This window comes from Micromys minutus (genome assembly GCF_963924665.1).
Source record: "Micromys minutus genome assembly, chromosome: X".
Classification (NCBI taxonomy): domain Eukaryota; kingdom Metazoa; phylum Chordata; class Mammalia; order Rodentia; family Muridae; genus Micromys; species Micromys minutus.
Window position 1 is genome coordinate 68,940,780 of NC_137970.1, and position 19,206 is coordinate 68,959,985.

Below are 19,206 nucleotides of genomic sequence, written 5' to 3' on the forward strand. Positions count from 1 at the left end.
TTCATGGTCCCCTCTCTGAAAGTTCAGCATTCATCCCATCCCCCATCTCTGAGAGGGTGCTCCCCCACCTGCTCACCAACTACCACCTCACTTCTGCCAGCAATACCTCCTCCCTGGAGCATCCAGATTCCAGAGGATTAAGCTCTTCCTCTCCCACTGAGGCCAGACAAGGGAGTCTTCTGTTACCCATGTATGTGCCTTGGGGCATAAGCTGGTACATGTATGCTCTTTAATTGGTAGCTTAATCTCTAGAAGCTCTGAAAGGTCCAGATTAGTTGACACTGTTGCTATTCCTTTATAAATTTTTTATTGGTTATTTTATTTATTTACATTTCAAATATTACCCTCTTTTCCAGTTACCCCCCTATTCTCTGCCCCATCCCCCTGCTTCTGTGAGGGTGCTATTCCTCCCACCCTCGAGCTGTGGGAGATCTGATTGGTTGATATTGTTTTTCTTCCTGTGGGGTTGCTAACCCCTACAACTCCTTTAGTCCTTCCCCTAACTCCTCCACTTGGGTCCCTACACTTAATGTAATGATTTGCTGCATGCATCCACACCTCATGGTACCTTCTCCAAAACTGGCCATATAATTCGTTACAAAACAAGCCTCAACTGATACAAGAAGATTGAAACAATCCCATGCTTACTATCAGATCACCAAAGCCTAAGGCTGGTCTTCAATAACAACAAAAACAACAGAAACCCCATATATACGTGGAAGCTGAACAACTCTCTACTCAATGATAACCTACCTGGTCAAAGAAATTAAAGACTTTTTAGAAATTAATGAAAATTAAATCACAACATACCCAAATTAATGGGACACAATGAAAGCAGTGCTAAGAGAAAAAACAAAAAACAAAACCCCTGCTGTTTTGATCTCACTCTGGCCTCTCATCCCTCACCTCTTCTCTCTCCCTGTGGTCAGGACTGGCCTCTACTCTCTATTTGTCTTTCTCTGTCTCTATTACCCTCTCAACTCCTCTCCTCATGCCCAGAATAAACTCTATTCTATATTTTAAAAAAGAGGAAAACTCATAGCTCTGAGTGCCTCCATAAATTAATTGGAGAAAGCATACACTAGCAGTTTAACGGCACATCTGAAGGCCTTAGAGCAAAAAGAAGCAAATACACACTAGAGGACTGGCCAGCAGGAAATAATAAAACTGAGGGCTGAAACCAACCAAGTAGAAACAAAAAGAACTATCTATACAAAGAATCAACAATACCAGGAGCTGGTTCTTTGAGAAAATCATCAAGATAGATAAACTCTTAGCCAGACTGATCAAAGGGCACAGAGAGAGTATCCAAATTAACTAAATCAGAAATGAAAAGGGGAGACATAACAACAGAAACTGGGTAAATTCAAAAAATTATCAGATCCTACTACAAAAGTTTATACTCAACAAAACTGGAAAATCTAGATGAAACAGACAATTTTCTAGACAGAAAACAGATACCAAAGTTAAGTACAGATCAGATAAACCATCTAAACAGTCCCATAACCCCTAAAGAAATAAAACAGTCATTAAATGTCTCCCAACTAAAAAACGTCCAGCACCAGATGGGTTTCATTCAGAATTCTATCAGACCTTCAAAGAAGACCTAATATCAATAATTCTCAAATTATTCTATAAAATATAAAGAGAAGGAATACTACCTAATTCTTTCTATGAAAAGTTTATCACAGTTACACTGATACCTAAACCACACAAAGATCCAACAAAGAAAGAGAACTTTAGGCCAATTTCCTTCATAAATATTAATGCAAAATACTTAATAAAACCGAATCCAAGAACACATCAAAAGGAATATTCACCATGATCAAATAGGCTTCACCCCAGAAATGCAGAGATGGTTCAATATACAGAAATCCATCAATATAATCCATTGTATAAGCAAACTCAAAGAAAAAAAAACATATAATCATCTCATTAGATGATGAAAAGGTTTTTGACAAAACACAACACCCCTTCATATTAAAAGTATTGGAGAGATCTGGAATCCAAGGTCCATACCTAAACATAATAAAAGCAATATACAGAAAACCAATAGCCAACATCAAACTAAGTGGAAAAACACTTGAAGCACTTGTTACTAAAATCAGTAACAAGATAATGCTGCCCACTCTCCCCCTGTTGCTGTTTCAATGGGATTATAATCTCCCTTAGTTTCTTCTGTCTGTCTGTAAACTTTTCCTGACCTTAATCTAATGGTTGTCTGAAAGCATTTGTCTCAGTTAGCTGCTGATAAAGCCTCTCAGAAGAAAGCCATGCTGGTCGCCTGTGGTAGATTTGGTTAGTTGATCATTTTGTTCTTCCCATGGGTTTGCAGACCCTTTCAGCTCTTTTACTTCTTCCTCTGGCTCCTTCATTGGGGTCCTCGTGTTCAGTCCGATGGTTAGGTACACACATCCTCTTCTGTATCAGTATGGCTCTGGCAGATCCTTTGAGAAAGTATTCATTGAATTATCATTTTTTTTCATTTTGCTTTGTTTTAGGTACTTTTATGAGTTTATATGTATTTGTTTTCAGTACTTTATTACAATATATGCTAAATTTCAGTTACCCTTACAATATCTTGCCAGCTCCTCCCGAACTCCCTTCCCATCCAGATCCATCCACTTTCAGGCTCACATTAGAAAACAACCAGGTTTCTAGGGAATAATAATAAAGTATTATATAATAATATAAAACCACAAATAGCATGTTGGGATTGGATAAAAATCAACAGGAAAAAAAGCCCAATAGAATGCACAAAAACCAGATACCCACTTATTCACACACTAAAAAATCCCATAAACCAGTAAAAATGAAGCCATGATATATACACAAAGGACCTGTTGAGTAAAAAATAGAAGAAAATATATAAATAAACATGATAATAAAAATTTAAGATTAAGGAAAAGAAAAGCCCTGATACAACATTATGCGACACAAAACCCTGATTTTCTTGAGTTCATTATCTGTTGGCTTTCTGTTCTGGAAATGCAGTCTGTCCTTAAGAACAGTTTGTTTCCCAGTAAGAATCTCTTGGAGAAAGCTACATTTTTATAGGCAAGTGATTATTAATTGGAGATAGTGTCTGGGTTAGATGTTCAAATTAGGCCCTAGTTCTTCCTCCCAAATACATGCTCGCAGAAATAAGACTCAGAGTCAAAATATATTTACGAATACTTTGTCTGTAGAAGCTACAGTCTCTCTGACTACAATTATAACTCAAATTAAACCATTTATTTTAATCTACATTCTGCCATGTGGCTGCTTACCTGTGCTCAAGTATCATGCATCTGTCTTGTCACATCTTTCTGGCAAACATCCCACATGGCTCTATCCCAGAATTCTTTCTATCTCCTGAATGTGCCACCTTCTATTTTTTCTTATGCCCTTTCTTATAGGCCATTGGCTTTTTAATTGACAGGTGATGTGTCCATATAACACATAAGATATTCTCCCTACAATGCCCTTTTAATGTCTGGTATAAATTGAATACAATTATGGAACAATTATGAAAACCATAAGGTTTGATATACATATACAATGTCCAGTCCATGGTATTTGGCAACTTTAGGAAATATTTTATTATCTATCCTATTGGTATCTTTAATGTTTTGCATTTAAATAATTTTTCTATCTATAATGGCTATTTCTGGTTGTCGAATTCACTATATCTGGAATGAACTACAATCTACAACTGGAGAGTTCACCTCCAGATCTTGAGGCTGGAAGACACAAGTTTCTGACTTGGATCTTGTCATGGAGACCTTGAGGCATAGTGGCTATGAAAAGCTTAGGCCCAGGCAGGCAGTACAGGCCTTTAATCCCAGGAGAGTAAGATAAGAAAATCTGAGTTCTAGGCCAGCCTGGAACAAAACAAGTCCCAGATACAAGCATGGTGGAACACACCTTTACTCTAGGCTATACATTCTGCGGGAGACCTACATGAGGACATTGGAGGAAGGAAGATTCACTCTTCTTCATTACTTGCCAACACATCCATTAGAGTTTACTTCTACAGAAGTTGGTACCAGGAGTGGTTCTAAAGGAGTATAAGGTTGAATCTTTAAAGAATATGGAGTTGGTTTAATAATTTGCCAGTACCTTCTAATTCACCAGCTGAAACCTCTCCAGATCCTCTCTCTCCTGAGAGCTCAGAGAATATTAAAGTCCCTTGATGCAAACTATTTTTCAAACTTAAAGAAGGTAATGTAACTAGCAATGAATTAGGTGACCCGGTGTACCAAACTTTGTACAATTTGGAGGAAAAATTGTAAAACAATTTTGTTGGTTTGTTGCTCTTAATATCTCTGGAAAAATTGATGAGGGAAGAATGACCTGTATGATAAATTGAATGGCTCCAGATGTGAATAAGCAATGTACAGGTTTCTAAGTGATGCCCTTGAAGAGCATCTTTTCTCCAGCAGCCATAGAGCTCAAGTTGCAGAAAATCAAACTGAAACTCTCATTATAAGGTTGGGTGAATTACAGCAAAAATTCAAGTCTGAGCCTCAAAGGGTGTCAGCGGTTAAAGTAAGGTCATTAATTGGCAAAAAAAAAAAAAAAAAAAAAAAAAAGAGAGAGAGAAAAAGAAAAAGAAAGAAAGAAAAAGGAAAAAAAATGGATCCTATCATTTGGAATGGGGATGTGTGGGAAGACCCCTTTGAAGCTGAGAACTTTGAATCTTCAGATTTCTAAGGGTTACCTCACCGGAGGAAGTAGTACCCTTAGCCCCCACCCCTTAAAATAGTGCTTTCTTTCCATGAGAAAATTAATTCCTCAGAGTCTGATAAACCAGCAGTATCTTTCTCTAAAGAAAATGTCACAGAAGACAATATTGATGGTTCTCAAAGCCCCCCAATAATTTCTTGTTGACCTATATCCAGACTCAAGAAAAAGAAGCCCCCTAGAGTAGAGGTATAAAGTGTAGTCCATGGGGAAATGTATTATACTACTAAGGAGCTTAATGAGTTTGCTAACTCATTCAAGCAGAAGTATGGGAAATATGTGTGGGAATGGGTTTTAAGGGTGTGGGATAATGGTTGAAGAAGCATAAAACTAGATCAGGCTGAGTTTATTGACATGGGCCTTCTGAGTGGAGATTCAAAGTTTAATATGGAAGCTCACATAGCTAAAAAGAAATGGTGTCAGAAGTTTGTTTGAATGGTTGTCTAAAGCGTTTATCAAAAGATGGCCTACTGAAAAGGAGTTGGAGATACCTAATATCCCTTGGCTTAGTATTGACAAGGGATCTTAAGGCTCAGGGAAATTGCAATGCTTGACTGGATACAATGTGTATCTAATCCTCCACAATGGGAAGGTCCAGAAGATATGTCCTTCACAAATCCTACAAGAAGCAAACTGGTGAAAGGGGCACCAGCACATTTGAAGAGTTTTGTTTTTGTCTTTTTCCTTGTGTCAGACCTTAGGGTTGCAGATGCTGCTGTTCAATTAGATGAATTAAATGCAATGGGTTTAATTGGGCCCCGAGGTAACAAGGGCCAGGTGGCAGCACTGAATTGTCAGAGACAGGGTGATCATAGGTAAAATGGACAGTGTAGACAAAATGTTTATAATAACATAGCCTGTAATGGCCAGCACAGGAGAGGTGAAATTTATAATGGCATGACTTGTTCAGACCTTTTTGGTACTGCCTAATCAGTCACAGTGTTTCCACGGACGAAATAGATAGGAAGCCTACTGCATATCTGTTTGATTTGAGTAAGCAGAAAAATTCTCAAACAAACAAAAGAAAACCTACATTGGAACGTGGCAAAAGACAATTTTGGCCAGTGAATTAATTTCCAGACTTGAGCCAGATTGCAGACCCAGAACCCATTGAATGAAGGGGTGGTCTGGTTCCCCTGTGGAAAGATCTTGATAAGACATTCCATATGTTCTGTGACTCTAAAGAAACCTGGCAAATATGCTATCCTAACTTGTATTACCATTGTAAAAATATCATTTTGACCTATAATATTCTCTTAAATAGATCTCAAGCAACTTAAGCTTATATTAAGACTATGAATATCTACTCTTCTATTCCATCAGTGTCCTGAGAAGGAATAAATATTGCCCAACTATGAAGGAAGTGCTGGGACTCAGCTTTTAAAAATTATAAAAATGACAGAGACAGATGATTGCCTGGGCAGTCCCAGTATAGTGTCTCTAACACTGCAGTATCCATCTTCAGCCTTTTGGCCCATTATATCTGACAGACTTTTTTGTGATGTAGAAATTATTAAAGACTTTCTTGCCTTATCTTGGCAGAGTTTGGCAGTTGACTTCCCTGTGTTTGTTTGTCCATTATGGACAGAATTTGTCTATAGTTGAATCACAGGTATTTTCTTTGTCCAGTGACTATCTTGTCACAGTTGAAGGAACTTGGTATGGAGATTATTCCTTATCATCATCTTTGAAGTGGGATAATGGTATAAGAGTGAATTAGCTCTGGTTCCTTGCTAGGTCGTACTGTACCCACCTAAGAGCTCTGGATTCATGGATGACACACACACACACACACACACACACACACACACACATACAGACACACACACAGAGAGAGACACAAACATACCAGCTAATATTTATATGCCTTGACTAGCTCAATGGCTGAGCACATCTAAACCACCCCATGGCTAGCACACATTCCCTCCAGTATTTCTGGCTTAACACCTTCTAAATCTATATTTTATCTTTTCTCCCCAGTTACCTCTGCCTGTTACCTTCTGAGAAGCCCTTCCCCTCCCATTGGACCACATTGCTGGATAATTTTTCTCCTGCAGCTCTTAAATCTGATCAAGGGGGAGGGCCCAGCCCATTGTGGGTGGTGCCATCTCTGGGCTGGTAGACCTGGGTTCTATAAGAAAGCAGGCTGAGCAAACCAGGGGAAGCAAGGCAGTAAGTAACATCCCTCCATGGCCTCTGCATCAACTCCTGCTTCCTGACCTGCTTGGGTTCTAGTCCTGACTTCCTTTGGTGATTGATGAACATCAGTGTGGAAGTATAAGTTGAATAAACCCTTTCCTCCACAACTTGCTTCTTGGTCGTGATGTTTGTGCATGAATAGAGACCCTGACTAAGACAGAGAGTCTCAGAGCTGTTCTCAAGTAGCAGGATCAGTGCATACATTACCTGTCCGTTTGGTTGTTCTTTCATTTTTTTTTTTTTACTGCCTATAGCTGAGATTTTCAGGGGATCTCCCTCTATCAAATCTAATCTTTATTAGTTTGGAAAGAGCCCAAAGCTTTTTTTTTTCCTGTTAACACAAATACAGAGCCTCTCACCCAATGTAGCATACCCTTGGTCTGACAATCTGAAGTCATTAAAGTATGGATGATTCAATCCAGCAACCCTTTTTTAGCTAAGTCTTCTTTATTCTGACCTCTCTCATAAAGGATGAGTAATAATGCCATCATAACCTCTGAACATATAACTCCCTTCATTATGATAATTAAAATAATTTAGAGCAATTATTATTATTTATTGAGACAAGGTTTCTTTGTAAAACCCTGGCTGACTTGGATTTGTTCTGTAGATTAGGCTGGACTAGTCTACACAAGGAACCTATTTGTCCCTGCCTTTGTCTCCCAAGCATTGAGATCAAAGACCTGGATTTATTTAATATCTAAGTACCCTTGAAAAGATTTTTTTCAATTCTCATTTCTCTCTTCTTTATTTTCTTCTATATTTTCATTTGTCTTTATATAAATTTAAGATTGATGTGCATTTGTTTTGTAAATTATTAAGGACCCCCCCTTAATTATTATTAAACAAAACCTCATATAGTGCTTTTAAGGGGAAAAATGTGTCACTTTGAATCCCAGACTGTTGTTTGTAAGTGGCTGTATCTTTCATCAAAGAGTCCCACCCTAACTTTATTGTGTAGAGCTTGCTGGTCTAGAATTCACAGAGATCTGCCTGTCTCTGTCTCCTGTGTCTGCTGTTATTTAGCTGTGCCGATGATGGCCACACCCCTCTCTTTGTTTACCGAGAGAGGCATTTTGCCCTTTGGCCCATTTCTGGTCTCTGCAGCCTAGGTAGGGCTGCATTTCCGCAAGCCAGGAATGTTGTGCCTTAATTCCTATAGGACAGAACTGGGCTGACCTGCTGGGCCAAGCTTGATAAAGCCTTAGGTGGCTTAGCCCAGAACTTTGGTTTCCACAGGTTTTGCCATCTACAGTTGTATTTATTGGCTGCATTCAGCCCATGTGTAACCATGAGTAACTAACTGGAGCTGGTTCCTCTCCCTGGGCTGGTAACTGCTGTGCACTGGATAAAATTCCCAACTTCCATGTTTTTAAATGTATAAGGGGCTTCTTTTAAAAGGCCTCCTTATGGGGCAGAGAGGGTTTGCAAAGAACCCATAAGAAGAACAACAATATCAACTAACTAGACCCCCAGAGCTCTCAGGGACTAAACTACCAACCAAAGAGTTAGCATGCAGCCTCAATCTCTGTTAGTTCATATGTGCATTTGTCTTTTGCCTTTAAAAGACTTTGTTTCCTTGGTGTCCTCTGTTCCCTCTGGCTCTCATGATCTTTCTGTTTCCAGTTGCATAGGTTTCCTGAGCCCTGGGGGAGTGATTTGATTAAGACATCCCATTAGGGCTAAGTCTTCCAAGTTCTATCACTCTCCACATAATGTCTGGCTATGGGTCTCTATATGTGTTCCTATCTTCTGAAGGAAGACGTTTCTCTGGTGATGGCTGAGCCATGCACTGATCTATGAATATAGAAGAATATCACTAGGAGGAGTCTTGTGGTTTTAGAATAATATTTTATATGATTTTACCCCAGGTCCCTGAGCTATCTAGTGTCAAAGGGTTTGTAACTGAGGTGCTGATTACATTTTTCCTTTGGGACCATACACAATACCTTCCTGTACCAAAGATGCTATCTCAAAGGGATGAAGGCTCTATGTTGGGCACCTTCTCCCTTGTTCAATGCATTGTGTATGTGTTGGTTCAGCAACAGGAATTTGTGGATAGTCTTTGGAGAGCAACCTATAGTCTTGACTACAGCCTGGATTTTCTGGTGGATCCCATGGAACTCCTTTAGCTAATAAGTTAATTAGACATACTGCAGTCCTGGTAGTAGAATTTTCATTTGGTGATAAAATATGTACAGCTGGAGCATTATCTTCTCTTATTATTTGGTTATTTTATTTTAATCACCATCAATATACTTTAGGAAGCTTCTACTGTGTTAGGTTTTCATACTACCTCTCAAATGACTCAGTTTTAGCTATCTCTCCCTATATTCTCCTCCTTATCTCCTTCTTTCCACCTTCTCACTATTTGATTATTTCATTCAAGTCCCTGGCTAATACATCCATATCTATGCGTTCGATTTCTTCTTCCTAGTGAGATCTGTTTATATTCCCTTCACCCAAACAGTCTACTCCTCTATACCTATTCTCTTCGGTTCTACAGACTTTAGGTTAGTTGTCAATGACTTAAGAGTCAATAGACACACATAAATGTATACATAACATATTTATCTTTCTGTATATTGTTTGCCTCACTCAGGATGATTTTCTTCTAGTCCTATGACTTTTATGATTTCATTTTTAATGGTTTAGCAATACTCCATTGTGTAAATATATTTTTTATCCATTCATCTGTTGAGGGACATTTAGATTATTACCAATTTCTGGTTATTGTGAACAGGGCAGAAATGCATATGGCTGAGCAATTATCTCAGTGAAAAGATGGAGCATCATTTGGCTATATGCTGAAGATTGGTTGGTATAGTTGGACTGTGAGATATATTGGAACCACCATATTGACTTTTATAGTAGCTTAAGAAATTTGTATTCTTACCAGCAATGGGTGAGTACTCCTCTTGTTCTACATCCCTGTCAGCATAAACTGTCATTTGTCTTATTGATCTTAGGCATTCTGACTGGTGAAAGATAATAACTCAGAGTTGTTTTGATTTGCATTTCCCTAGTGACTAAGGACTTAAGTGTTTCTCAGCCATTTGAGTTTCTTCTATTGAGAATTCTCCATTTAGGTCTGTGCTCTATTTCAATAGAATTATTTATTTTCTTGGTGTCTAGTTTTTTGAGTTCTTTATAATTTGGAATATTAGCTCTCCATCAGACATGTACTCAGTTAAAGCACCTTTTCCCAATCTGTAGACTGCCACTTTGTCCTATTGATAATGCCATTTGCCTTACAGAGGCTTTTCAGTTTCATGAGGTCCCGTGTATCAACTGTTGAGCTTAGAGCCTGAACCATTGGTGTTCTGTTAAGGAAAATGTGTCTTGTAATAATATGTTCAAGGCTATTTCCCACTTTCTCTTCTATCAGGTTCAGTGCATCTTGTTTTATTTTTTTTCTTACAACTTTATTTTTAAAAAAAGAGGGATACATGTACAGATTTCTAAAGGCATTTTGGCATAACACTATATGATATATTTTTGTCAGTACTTAATTCTTTTAGAGGTTTGATAGCATGCATTGAAATCCCACTAGTTACCATAAGCATAAAGTACATGTAGGACAGAACGTAACATGGAAACAGTTTTCATGGTGTGTATAGATTAGGCATAATTATCTTTGAATACCAAAAATTGCCACAAGGCTATATTCTTAGCTCTTGGATTATTAATGATGTAAGGTCCAGGTGTACCACACTCTGAGAGGGTGCTATACATTTTTTTTCCTATAAAGGACTGAGGCTTTCATTTTTTGGCCTTTGTTTTTTTTTTTTTTTTTTTTTTTTTTTTTTTTTTTTTTTTTTGAGTTTCATATGGACTGTGAGTTGTTTCTGAGGTGTTCAGAGCTTTCTGGGGTTAGTATCTAATTATCAGTGACTGCATATTATGTCTGTTCTTTTGTGACTGGGTTACTTCACTCAGTATTGAAGTATTTTATTCATTTGGAGTAGAGTTTGTGCAGGGTTGTAAGTATGATTCTATTTGGATCTTTCTGCATGTAACCACCATGTTTGACCTGCACCATTTGTTGAAGATGCAGTCTTTATTCCAGTGTGTATTTCAGGCTCCTTTATCAAGTATCCAAAGATGTCTGGACTTATGCCCACATCTTCAGCCTTATTACATTAATAAAGGTGTCTGGTTTTATGCCAGCACCATGCTATTATTGTTACTATAGCTTTGTAGTACATCTTGAAATTTGGGAATATTGAGACCTCCAACAATTTTCTTTTTTATTATTCAGGATTGTTTAATCCTGCGAAGTTGAAGATTGGCCTTTTAAGTTCTATGAAGAATTGTTGGGATTTTGATGGAAATTATACTGAATATGTAGATGTACTCACTGATAAGTGGATAATTGCCCCAAACCTTAGAATACCCAAGGTACAATTCACAGACCACATGAAGCTCAAAAAGAAGGAAGATGCCCCAGTCCTTCTTGGAAGGGGGAACAAAATAGTCAAGGGAGAAAATACAGAGACAAAGTGTAGAGCAGAGACTGAAGGAAAGGCCATCTAGAGACTGCCGTATCTGGGGATCCATTCCATATACAGACACCAAACTCAGACAATATTTTGGATGTCAGGAAGTACTTTCTGACAGGATCCTGATATAGCTGTTTCCTGAGAGGCTCTGCCAAAGTCTGACAAATACAGGCGCAGATGCTTGCAGACAACCAATGGACTTAGCATGGGGTCCCCAATGAAGGAGTTAGAGAAAAGACTGAAGGAGCTAAAGGGGTTTGCAACCCATAAGAAGAACAACAATATCAACCAACTAGACCCTCCTACACCCCCAGAGCTCCCAGGGACTAAATCACCAACCAAAGAGTACCAATGGAGTGACCCATGAAAGGGGATAATATTAGAAATGTAAATAAAGGATATCCCATAAAATAAATTTAAAAATAATTGAAATGTCTTCTTGATGGATTTTTCCTTTGATGAGTATATAGTGTCCTTCTCTCTTTTCTGATTAATTTTGGTTTGAAGTTTATTTTCTCAGATATTACCACTGCTACACCAGCTTGCTTCTTAGGTCCATTTTCTTGGAATACATTTTTTTTTCTGTCCTATAACCTAATGTGATGTGTATTTTTAATGGAAGGTTATTTATGTTTTTTGGATGCTGCAGAAGAATGGATAACTTTTTTTTGTATCCATTCTGTTAACCTGTTTCCTTTTATTGGGGAATTGAAACCATTGATGTTGAGAGATATCAATGAGCAGCTTTGTTGATTTCAGATATTTTGTTGTGGTGGATGTGCAATGTGTAATGTGATGTGGTGTGTGTGTGTGTGTGTGTGTGTGTGTGTCTAGTTTGAGTATATTCATTCCTTGCATTTTTTGGGTGTGGTTAACCACTGTGGGATAGAATTTCCCTCTGAATCCTTCAGTTGCTCTGTGCTTGTAAACAGATATTTTTTATATTTAGTCTTTTCTGGAATATCTTATTTTCTCCACTTATTGTGATTAAAAATTTTGATAGGTTCTTTTACCCCTTTGTTGGGTATTTCAACTAATGTCATCCCTGTAGTACAGAGAGAGGGTCAAGAAATTGAACAGAAGTGTGTAGCTGTGGGAGATAGAGAACTGGGGATAGCAACCAAGAAATTCCAGATGCTAGGAAAGCAAGAGACTCCCAGGAGCACAGTGTTTTTTGTTCTCTTTTTAAAGGCAAATCCCAGGTCTTGGCATCTCACTAGGCAGCGGTAGGGGGCGTTCACAGAAGCCTAGACAAGCTGTAGGAAGCTCTTCACAAACAGGCTCAGATAAATAAGCTAAGACATCCTGACCTTGGGTTCCTAGAACAGAGTTGGATGATTTTCCCATGGAATTTTCTATCAAGGAGATCAAATTCTAATTAAGCGTGAAATGGCCTCAGCAAGAATACAAGTTAGAGGAACCAAATTGGTACTTAGACACCAGTGACACCAATGACCATTGCTTTTCTCTTTCTCCACTGCACCAAACAAAACTGAAAAGGTGTGATATAGGTTCCCTAGTCCTTGGATAGAAATACGTGTGTCTCTACCAGTTTTAGGCCGTATTCTTTCCTAGATTTTGTTTTTGTGGATAACCAGAAAGATTCTTGGAAAACATATGTGAAATTTGACAAAAGACTTATTTTCAAATTTAAGGGTACATATTCTCTTACAAATTCATTTCCATTTTCTCTTGGTGTGGGAAATTCTGTACAGTTGAAACCTGTGGATGGAATGGGAGTTTCGTGGGCAATACTCCCTACGGAGACAGCAGAGATTACATTGGATGCCTTGTTTCTTTTCAACACCCACTCAGATATTGCTGGGACAATGGGAACGTGTTCATTTTTGCCCTTGACCGTGTTACCATGCTTGGAGCTGCTTATTCTCTCTAGTAGACTCATCTCTCTGCTAATCCGATACCAATGTGCATTTTTCCATCTCTGAGAGCCCTTGCTGGTTTGCTTTTGATTCATCTCATGGACCCCTGACTGTGATCTCACCTTCACTAAAGCTTTGGCTTTTCATTTCACTCAACTTATTGCTGCCTCTTAAATGTTCAGTTTGGTACTTTTAAAATATCTGCATGTAAGAATTGTTTTGAAAAGGCAGTCAGGAGTAGTTTTCATCTTCTTACTTCAATCACATCTCCACCATTAGTGACTTATTCTTCTTTTTGTTCTTTTCTCAGGCCCACTGGCTTACTTGCTAATGCCTTAAAGAGTTCTCAAACATCAGTGCATCAAAATCATCTGGAAGACTTATTAAGACCAAGATTTTTCAGTACAGTTTTAAATGTAGTGGATCTTAGTTGATGTTAAATTTTTACTTATAAGGCCTGGATGATGTCGTTTGTTTGGTATCATACAGTCCTGTTTGATATCCAACACATCATAGACTCAGGCATGTTGACACATGCACCTATAATCCCAGTAATTGAGAGGTAGAGGTTAGAGGACCAGGGGTTAAAAGTCATCCATTTCTCCATAGAGAGTTTGAAACCAGCCTGAGGTACATGAAACTGTGTTTCAGAAAAATTTACTTCCGAGGCTGGAGCTAAACAGTTAAGCACACTGACTGTTTTTCCATCGAAGAAGACCTTGGTTAGATTTTTAATACCCACATGGCAGTTCACAACTCTCTGTAACTCTTGTTTCAGTAGATCTAACACCATCTTCTGACCTCCATGGTGCACATATGCACATGCAGAAAAATCACCCACATACATAAAAGAAACATTTAAAAAGAGAATTATTTCTACCAAATTTTAAGGTGATGGTAATACATTTGATTGGGAGAGATATTGTGTGAGAACCATAGTTCTAGGTCAACACTGTTCCTGTTAACTACTTATTTCTTGTCACATGGGCTCTTTCTGGTGGAATATGTCAATGTACAAAGGTGGTGAGTGTGGCTAAGAATCTTTATCTCTTAGACCACAGGGTAAAAACCTCTGGATGTTCTATAGCCCTCAAATCAGAGTCACTGAAAAGCTACAAACTGAATGTGCTGTCTAGAATTAAAATAAAAGTCTTGAATCTATTTCCAGTGTACAGCTGGCTGCTTAACTACAGGTTGTTCAGTTTTCTAGAAGTTAGAAATGACAAAGAAAAAAACTTAAAGGAAAAAGTAATATACTTGAATAAGCAAAATAATTTGGCCTCTTATATTAATAATCTCTTTTTGTCATTAAATGAACATATTTGAATGTGTACATATTGACAGCAGTAAAGGATTATTATTTTTTGGAATATGAGTCCCAAAGACTCATGTAGTGAAGTCATAGTCCACAGTACAGTTTTGTTCAGAGGTAATCCTTTAAGGAAGTGATTAGGTCATGGAGACTTTAATGTCATCAGTGGTTTTAACACATAGATAGATTCATATTTATGGTTAATAGATGGTCTATTAGGAAGTTGAATAGACTAGGAGATGGCAATGGTTTAGAGGAAGTAGTTTATTGGAGTTCTGCTTTGAAGGAGATATCTGCTCCCTGACCCACACCGTCTCTTATTCCTGATGGACATTAGATAGATGGATTTATTTCATAATGTTCTGTTCAGCACCTCAACACCTAATCTTTGGACCCAGCTAGATGTGAATGAAAACTTCTAAAGCTATGATACAGAATAACTTTCCCCTCTGAAGTTGATTTGTTCAGGTATTTTACACACTAATGAATTTGTAATACAATGGCTAATACAATTATCTCCTGTGTATCTATCTATTCATGAGCATTGTGTATAAATTTCAATGGATCATGTAATGGAACGTATAGAAGCAGGCATTAAGCTAATGTAATCTATAAAACACAAACCTCATCACTTTGAGAATTCTTTCAACACACAAAAGCAATTTTGGCCCCCTGGGTATTTCTGATACATTCTAAGTACTAGCTAGTATTTAGTTTTCTGAATGAATGTTGTACTTTTCCTGTGTTTGCCTGTTCACAAGCCAACAACACATGATTGTATAATAGAAAATGTGGCTTAGGCCTACTAGGTCTGGCAGAAAAGGGTAGAATAATAACAGATTGAGTAGATGGTAGAAGGTAGAAGAGAAAAAGGCAATGTTTCGACTAAAAGAATAAGTATCCTTTGACTGCAAAGAAATTAGATTTTCCTATTGGGACGATGAACTGCCTCTGAAACAGTTTGAGAACTGAAGTTCTGAAAAAGGGAAAACAAATTTTACCTTTGATGAAGTCTTCCAATGATAAATTATTTTGAAGAAGCCACAATCTGCTCATTGGCTTTTGTCTCTCTTTTAAGTTAATAAATAGCTTTCTGCTGTTGCACTGGATTGGATACCACCTCAGTTGTGTGAATGTGTTTTGTTGTTGTTGCTTGCTTGCTTGCTTTTCAGCTAAGAACTCACTGGGAAACCCCAGGGTGGGCTTGAACTCTGCTTGCATGCCTAGGACTATGTCTAGGCACTATTTCTGCTTACCATTACACTCAGTTCACCTGTGTGGTTGCCCCCCCACACCTCCCCACTTCACACTCCACAATCAAAACTGTTTCTCATCTTAGACTTCCAACTTGTATTCTTGTATGATGGTATCATCATCTTTCCCTCATTCTTGGCCATCATTCAGTACTACAGTCTCAGATTCTTCGATGAGTAATAAACAATGTTATGTTTTTGCCTTAGATTTATTTCCCCTATCTATACTTAAATTCAGCTTCTTTAAGACTCATTTTCTTTGTTCTCATTAATCTTTACATCAGTCCTTCTCAACCTGTTGGTTGCAACCCCTTTGAGAGATGAGTGATCCTTTCCACAGGGGTCACCTAAGACCATCAGAAAACCAGATATTTACATTATGATTCATAAAAGGAGCCAAATTAAAGTTATTAAATGACAATTAAATAATTTTATGCTTAGGGTCATGGCAATATGAAGAAATTATTATTATATATAATAATATAATAAATTATATTGTATATTAAAGGGTCACAGCATTAGGAAGGTTGAGAACCATTACATGCTATTCTTTGGTGATTGTACCTACTCCCATAACTTCATATTTCTTTTTCTTTTGTTCCTCTTGTCCTTTTTGTAAGAGACAGGATCTTATAGTAATGTCCGGCTGTCTGCCTCTGCTTTCTGAATGTCAGGATTAAAGGTGTGTGCCACTGTGGCAGGCATCAAATATTTTAATGACTCTATTTATTAATTCTTTTCTCCAAATATTATTTCTTTCTCAAGATATTTTCAGAAGCTTAAATTTATTACTGGACTTAATTTGTAATAAAATTTCCATGACTTTATGTGGTAGATATGTTGCTGCTTCTCTCTTTAAGTGCAGCTTGGTCTTCATGTGGGTCCCCAAAATAACTGGATCTCAGACTGTCCCTAAAGCTGTTGCCTGCCTAAGGATTCAGTTCCCCTAACTGGGCTGCCTTGTGTGACCTCAGTGGGAGAGGATGTGCCTTGTCCTGCAGTAACTTGAAATACCAGGGTAGGGGAATAACCAGGAGGCCTTCAGCCTCTCAGAGCAGACTGGGTGGGGGGTGGGGGGGGCAACTTCAATGTACAGTGAATTTAAAAAATTGAAATTTTAAAACTTACATGACAATCTTATCTCATCAAATGTATTTCTCCTTATTAGATTCCTACTATAGTATCTTCACTCTTCCTATACCCAGGCATTGAAATCTCAGAATTTATCCATTGCTTATATCAGGATAGCATATCCTGAGAAACATCTATAATATTCGTTTTTTTCCTTTTATTCTCTTTTCTACTGTCCCAGAGTTTGGTGTATTTTTGCCTATTATGAAACTATCTAACTGCCTCTAGTCTCTTGAACTAGAGTAATACAACTATATAGGAGTCTATCTACTAACCAATAAAGTTAAGCTTTGAATGCTTATAGACTGTTTACATTGACTTTCCTTCCCTAAGATACATTTTTCTCTTTATTTGGGCTCCGTTAAGCAAATCCTTGTATCCATAAGTGATGTGTAATTGAAACTTTTATCTTTTTAACTTGTATTTTTTTTCAGTTAGTTATTTGTAGCAGATTTTATCCTGGCTGATCCTGCCACTCCTGATAATCTTCACACCTATGGATATCTACTCTAGATAATGCTTCTAGGGTATGGCATTCAGTTTTAGTAAACACATTTTCCCCACCCAAAAGATTATGACTTTTGAAAGTGACAGACTAACTACCTTATCTCATCTCTGTTTCTGACTTTTTTTTTTTTTTTTTTTTTTTTTTTTTTTTTTTTGAGATAGGGCTTCATATAGCCCAGACTAGCTTCTAACTCTCTATGTAGCTGAGGATAGCCATGAACTTCTGATCCTCTGGACTGTTTCCTATGGACAGTGATTACAGACATATTCACCACATTAGTTTTTATCTAATTATGGCTTTTGAAACCAAAGCTTTATGCATGTATTGGGTTATATCCCCAGCTCTTGTTTCTCATTTTCTTTCCTTCTTTTTGTTTTTAAATTGGGAAGTGTTTTATTTTCCTTTACAATTTAATAAATACTTGATGACTGCACATGGGGAAGGCTGCTTAGTAGTTCAGAAAGATCACAGCGATGGTGTTTTCCTGACTGTGTAGTCTTCGGTAGTGAGTGGAATGACTTGTATGATGTCACTGTCAAACCAGCAAGACTGAATTTATATGCACTCACTGTTTTCAGATTGTTGGTAACTTGGGTGTACTTTCCCCAAATCACCTTGCCTCCTTGTGTCACAAGGCCCAACTCGCTCACATTCACTTCAGTAACTGTACCTTTGGTGATCACACCCAGGGTTGTATATAATGGGGATGATGGAGTCTTTTTCACACCAAGTATAGGCAGGCAGAAGGTAGCTTTCAGCTCAGGGTGTGTGACATGGGCTTTTTTGAAAAGCAGACCCATTGGTCTAATGAATCTTTTATATTTAGATGGGTTTTTTGTAAAACCATCACCAACAAAGCAGACTTTAGTAACCATTCTTTTCCATGCCATTTTTTTTTCTTTTCCTGTTTGAATAACTTTCAATACTTCTGTTTCTCCTTGGGCATGAATTTTGGGTAGAGGAACCTCCCATTTTCCTGTCGTTTCTTTTCATTTCTGCTTAATCATGTTGGAAGGTACTTTTGCTCTGAACTGCCCCTCTCTGTCCAGCAGATAGGCAGGGACTGCTCCCTGTGGAGTCTTCTCCTCATCCTTCTGCTCGGTGTTTCTCTTTTCATGCATCTTAATGTATTTTTCATTTATATTTTCTCTGCATGGTATTGGTTATGGTAGAGCTTAGCTTTCAGGCCAATCATTTTTTTGCTTTCTTTGAGCCTTCATGGGCCTCCCGACCTTCTTTGTTTCTCTTTTTCTCATGGTAGTTCAAACGATATCCATATCGTTTGCAGTGCAATTCAATATATTCATTCTGTGGCATGGTGCCAGCTGCAGAACAGCAGGACGCGGCCTCCCGGGTTCCAAAATCCTCTTAATTTCTGGGTGTCACTGGCCCACAAGCCTGCTTTGCTCAGGCCAGAATGGGAAGGGGTAATCCTTTAAGTAGGCCGAGTGGAGCCGTTTCTCATTTTCTTAAACATATGTTTGTAAAACCATTTCTACCATTCATGATTCCCTATTAACTCCATAGATGAAGAACAAATTCAAAATTCAGGATGACAGTTCAGGTCTTGCTGACTTGGTTCCACTTTATCTCTCACTACAACATCTCTAGAAGATTAATTCCACCCATATTTTTTTTTTTTCTGCATGCTGTTGGTAGTATTAATACCTTTGTCACACACACTTTCTTCTCACGT

General features: G+C 37.9%; 1 pseudogene across 1 annotated transcript; it reads right to left on the reverse strand.

The window, feature by feature from the left end:
• Positions 1–17,920: 17,920 nt before the first annotated feature.
• On the reverse strand, positions 17,921–18,827 carry LOC308415008 (ribosome biogenesis protein NSA2 homolog; annotated as a pseudogene). Its single transcript has one exon. The product of its transcript is annotated as a ribosome biogenesis protein NSA2 homolog (transcript).
• Between the last annotated feature and the right edge of the window lie 379 nt (positions 18,828–19,206).